The following is a 6,000-nucleotide window of genomic DNA, read 5'->3' on the forward strand; positions in this document are numbered from 1 at the left end:
ATGAAGCCAGTGGCTGATGTGGCGTACTCCCCTCAATGCTATCTGAAGAATCCCGGAACATATTCCAGTCTGTGCTAGCAAAACAGTCCTGTGGCTTAGCATTTTGCGTCATCTGACCACTTTTTATTAACGAAAGTCACTGGTGCTTCCTGCTTTTGCTTATAAGCAGGAATCAGGAGGATAGAGTTATGGTCAGATTTGCCAAATGGAGGGCGAGGGAGAGCTTTGTATGCGTCTCTGTGTGTGGAGTAAAGGTGGTCTAGAGATTTTTTCCCTCTGGATGCACATTTAACATGCTGGTAGAAATTAGGTAGAACGGATTTAAGTTTCCCTGCATTAAAGTCCCCAGCAACTAGGGAGCGCTCGCCTCTGGATGAGCGTTTTCCTGTTTACTTATGGCCTTATACAGCTCATTGAGTGCAGTCTTAGTGCCAGCATTGGTTTGTGGTGGTATATAGACAGCTATGGAAAATATAGAAGATAACTCTCATGGTAAAAAGTGTAGTCTACAGCTTATCATGAGATACTCTACCTCAGGCGAGCAAAACCTTGAGACTTCCTTAGTATTCGATTTTTGAACCAGCTGTTGTTTACAAATATACACAGACCGCCACCCCTTGTCTTACCGGGAGTCAGCCATTCTATCCTGGCGATGTAGCGTATATCCCGCCAGCTGTATGTTATCAATGTCAGTCGTTCAGCCACGACTCGGTGAAACATAAGATATTACAGTTTTTAATGTCCCGTTGCTAGGATAACCGTAATCTTAGGTCGTCTACCTTATTTTTCAAATGATTGAACATTGGCTAATGATTGATGGAAGAGGCAGTTTGCTCGCTCGCCGTCGGATCTTACAAGGCACCCCCGACCTACGCCCACGATATCTCCGTCTCTTTCTCTGCGAATGACAGGGATTTGGGCCTTGTCGGGTGTCTGTAGGATATCCTTCGCGTCCGACTCGTTGAAGAAAAGATCTTCGTCAATACGAGGTGAGTATTCGCTGTCCTGATATCCAGAAGCTCTTTTTGGTCATAACAGACAGTGGCAGAAACATTATGTACAGAATAAATTACAAATAACGCCAAAAAACACACATAATAGCAGAATTGGTTAGAGGGCTGTAAAACGCAGCCATCTACTCTACCCTCGAGTGCCCTCCATGCCACAGCTCTCCCTCGGCTCGTTCTTTTTCAGCCAAGGGAGGGAGACAAATTGCCAGTCGCCACCAAGTGCGGTCACCAATTTCCAGTGTCACTACACTGTCTCTTTAAATAAAACACCTCTGTAGCAACCAGGCGTCTTGCCAAGGGCACAGAGCAAAATACTATGAAAGAGCAACTCGTTCTGCCACCACTAGTGGGAGCCCATGCACCACTGATGAGCAAGAGTCAGCCTCCACCGTGGGCTGCTCGCCAAGAGAGTAGACAACTGGTGCGCATGTGCAATCTCGCCTGGGGTCCTATCCATAGTTACCAAGGGCTACAGACTGCAGTTTGCTCTGAGACCTCCTGCCTTCAACGGCATTCTGGAATCAGCTGCGACCGGCAACTCAGCACACATACAAGAGCAGGAAATCTCCTCTCTTTTAAGCTAAAGGGCTATCAGAGTGATACCAGAGGAAGAAAGCCATCTCAGCTTCTAATCCTGGTACTTTCTGGTTCCCAAAGGGTGGTGGGGGGGGGATGCGCCCCATTCTGGACCTTCGGGTCTATCTGAGGAAGTTAATGTTTTGCGTGCTTATACCGAACGTACTGTCCCGTTCCATTCGTCCAGTCGACTGGTTCAAGTTATTTATCAGAAATCTCTCTCTCTCTCTCTCTCTCTCTCTCTCTCTCTCTCTCTCTCTTGACAGTGTACTGATGCTAAATAATAGGCCTTTCTACTCTTCCTCCTGAATTAAATCAATAATAAGCTGTATTGTGTTCCTTTGATGAACTTCATGCTTAAAGCTGACTAGAAGAGGATTGTTTTTCCCTTGGAAGTCATTGCACATCATTGGATGCATGATAGAACATAAGAGTATGTACTGCAATTTTTCACGATGCTGGATGCTCCTTGTCTGAAGACTCCTAGGGAATTTAATTTGGCTGCTTTGTCTATCGCTACATACATGCAGTCTGAGCCTACCAGCGCAGAAGTTGTAAAAACAAGTAATCGGCGATTGGATCGTCTCTAATCATCACTAAGCTCGGGGCCCTGGGTCTGAACCCCACCCTATGCAACTGGGTTCTGGACTTCCTGACAGGCCGACCCCAGGTGGTGAAGGTAGGCAACAACACCTCCGCCACGCTGATCCTCAACACGGGGGCCCCACAGGGGTGCGTGCTCAGCCCCCTCCTGTACTCCCTGTTCACCCATGCATGTCTCCAACTCAATCATCACGTTTGCTGATGACAACAGTGGTAGGCCTGATTACCAATAACGACAAGACAGCCTACAGGGAGGAGGTGAGATCCCTGGTGGAGTGGTGCCAGGGAAAATACTTCTCCCTCAACGTCAACAAAATGAAGGAGCTGATCGTGGACTTCAAGAGACCGCAGAGAGAGCACGCCCCCATCCACATCGGGGTGGCTGATGACCCGAATGGTCCATTCACACAGACAGTGTGGTGAAGAAGGCGCAACTGTGCCTCTTCAACCTCAGGATGCTGATGAAATTCGGCTTGGCCCCTAAGACCCTCATGAACTTCTACAGATTAAGAGCATCCTGTCGGGCAGTATCACCGCCTGGTATGGCAATTGCACCATCTGCAACCGCAGGGCTCTCTAGAGGGTGGTGCGGTCAGCCCAACGCATCACCGGAGTCACACTGTATGTCTTCCAGGACATCTACAGCACCTGGTGTCACAGGAAGGCCAAGAAGTTCATCAAGGACCGGGATTCAGCCGATAACATTGAGGAGTTTACCACAACATCCACGGGCTTCATCAACAAGTGCATAGACGATGTTGTCCTCACAGTGACTATAAGAATGTATCCCAACCAAAAACCATGGATCACAGGCAACAACCATGCTGGGCTAAAGGCTAGAGCTACCGCTTACAATGAATGGGACATGGACATGGACGCATACAAGAAATCCCGCTATGACCTCCGACGAGACATCAAACATGCAAAAGGACAATAAAGGAGGACGGTAGAATCCTATTACACCAGCTACAATACTGTCGTATGTGGCAGGACTTGCAGACGATAACGGATTACAAAGGGAAACCCAGCCATGAGCTGCCCAGAGATGCAGAACTCCCAAACGACTATCTTGCACTGACTACCAGCACTCACTAGACTTTATATACACACCATATACACACTCACTACACACACTACACTGTCACTCCAACACAAATCCCTCACACATTCAAACACTACGTACGTACGCACACACACACATAACACACACGCATACCAACACAACACAAACATACATACACACACGCACACTCACACAAACACACACTTGTACACTCATCATTTTGCTGATGCTACTCTGTTCTTTATTTTACTCTCATTATCTATCCTGATGCCTAGTCACTTTACCCTGCCTTCATGCACATATCTACCTCACGTACCTTGTACTGCTGCACATTGATCTTTTATTTGTCTTGTGTTAGTTACTATTTTTTTCCGTAAGCAAGCATTTCACTGTAAAGTCTACACCAGTTGTATTTGGCACGTGATAAATACAATTTGATTCTGATTTGATTTGTGTTAGTACCTCTAGGGCAATTCAGACTGGTGATTGAGGAAATGTTTACTGAAAAACGTGTTTGTTTTCTTTTATCGTGTTTCATAATTCTTTTGCATTTCATATTTGTATTTATTGTGTGTATTTTTGTAATTACAGGGCTCCTTTGTAAAAGATACCTTTGTCTCATCATGACTTCCTGTCAAAATAAAAAAGTTTAATAAATAACCCAGCTCTCATTTAGGATTGCACATTCAACAAATCACCAGCAGAGGGAGTTCCCTTTGCATCCATTCACTGTGTTGGTGGTGCTCATAACATTTACCATAACTTCAAAAGCGGCAGAGAGCCCAATCTGGATATTTGATGTGTTTGTAGAGTATAGTATATGTTTTTGAGATATTTACACACACACACACACACACACACATTCCCATGATGCTGGGTGCTGTGCTGACAGATTGTTGTTAATACAAGGGGGTGAGATGTAGATGGTTATAACACACTCAGGCAATAATGAGTGTGTATGTCATTCATCCTCGCTTCGCCCTGTTACAGCTCTGTGTGCGTGCATTCGTGCGGGTGTGCATGCGTGTATGTGTGTGTGTTTCTGTGAGTGTGCTGTTCTCATGCATTATGACTATGATAGAGTGATGTTTCTGGGGTAGGCAACAGGTCACCTTGATAACTGTTACTGTACTGATCACTGTTATTCTCCAGTCCGAGACGGCTACAAGGCCCTCCCCCGCCGTTCCCTTCGGCAAATCAGATCACGCCTCCATTGTGCTCCTCCCCGCCTCTTGGCAGAAATTAAAGCAGGAAGCACTGATAGTAAGGTCTCATCGCAACATCGGTCGGAACATTCGGAATCCACTGGGATATGTTCCGAGTCGCCTCTGGGAATAACATCAACGACTACACTGACTCTGTCACTGGTTTCATCAGGAAGGGCCCTCTAAAGCCTTGTTCACACTGCAGGCCTTAATGCTCAAATCAGTTTTGGTTTTCTAATCCGTTTTGGAATACTGTCTTTCCAAACAGCAAGTTAAAAGTGGCCAAATTGGATTTGTGTGTTGAGACAGCAGTCATTTGCTGACATGGCTACCTTATTTGTCATAGTAACGACGGCTGTGTGCACAGTGGTTTAGGCTGATTGGTGATGGTGTTCGTGGTTCCTATCACTCCAGAAGTTATGTAGCAAGGTAAGGTGACAACAATGCCTGCCATGAACGTTTCCCAGTTGCTTTTAAAGCCTCAAAGGATAAGATTATCCAACTTTCAAAATGAGTCCTTTTTGTCTAGCCACAGCAGTCAACTAGCTAGCTAGGTAGCTGTTTAGATTTCTAGCACATTCACTAATTTGTTTGTGAACAATTAACAAGCTAGTTAGCTACCACATGTTCTTGTCAAACTGTCAACAGAGTAGCCAGCAAGTAACAAGATATGCCAAATAACAGCCTAAAAAAACTTCAGGGCAAAGAAATTACATTTTACCATTCAGACACAAGTTGCATGGCCAGGAATCAGATTTGTATCTGACTTCAAATAACCTACGAAGGTGGTTTGAAATGTGGCTTGAAATATCCGATTCCATGTACTTTATGGCTGTTCAGACTGCAGGAAAAAGAATACATTGAATCTGATATTATTTTGGAGGGGGATTTGAGTCATATCAAATTGCCAATGTGAACAAGGCTAAACTCAACTCTGGACCATGAAGCCAGTTCTACTGCATTTGTTCATTGCTCCCCTCTAATCAGGGATTTATTTAGACCTAGGACACCAGCAGACGTCTGAAGCATTGTTTTGTCAAACATCCACCTGATTGGTTTGGTATTGGTTTTGGTAGAAGACAAAAAAGACTACCCTGCGCACGCGGCTACGGCGTGTGCAATGTCATTTATAATAATTTGGCTGTTCTAAATTATTTTGACCAGCAGGTGCCACTAGTGTACAATGTGTTGATCAAAGCCTCGCGTAATGAAAGTATTTTCAACACAATTGGCTGGGGAAAAAATCTCCCTGTACTCCCTGTTTACTATGACTGTGTGGCTACGCACGACTCCAACTCAATCCTTAAGTTTACTGGTGACAAGACAGTGGTAGCCCTGATTACCAACAACGACGAGACAGCCTACAGGGAGGAGATTAGAGCCCTGGCGGAATGATGCCAGGAAAATAACCTCTCCCTCAATGTAAAAGGAGCTGATCGTGGACTACAGGAGACAGAGTAGGGATTATGCCCCCATCCATATTAACAGGGAATTGGCTTCATGGACCCTCTCCACTTCATAGTGGAGAGGGTCAAAATCTTCA

This window comes from Coregonus clupeaformis, chromosome 31, assembly GCF_020615455.1.
Source record: "Coregonus clupeaformis isolate EN_2021a chromosome 31, ASM2061545v1, whole genome shotgun sequence".
Classification (NCBI taxonomy): domain Eukaryota; kingdom Metazoa; phylum Chordata; class Actinopteri; order Salmoniformes; family Salmonidae; genus Coregonus; species Coregonus clupeaformis.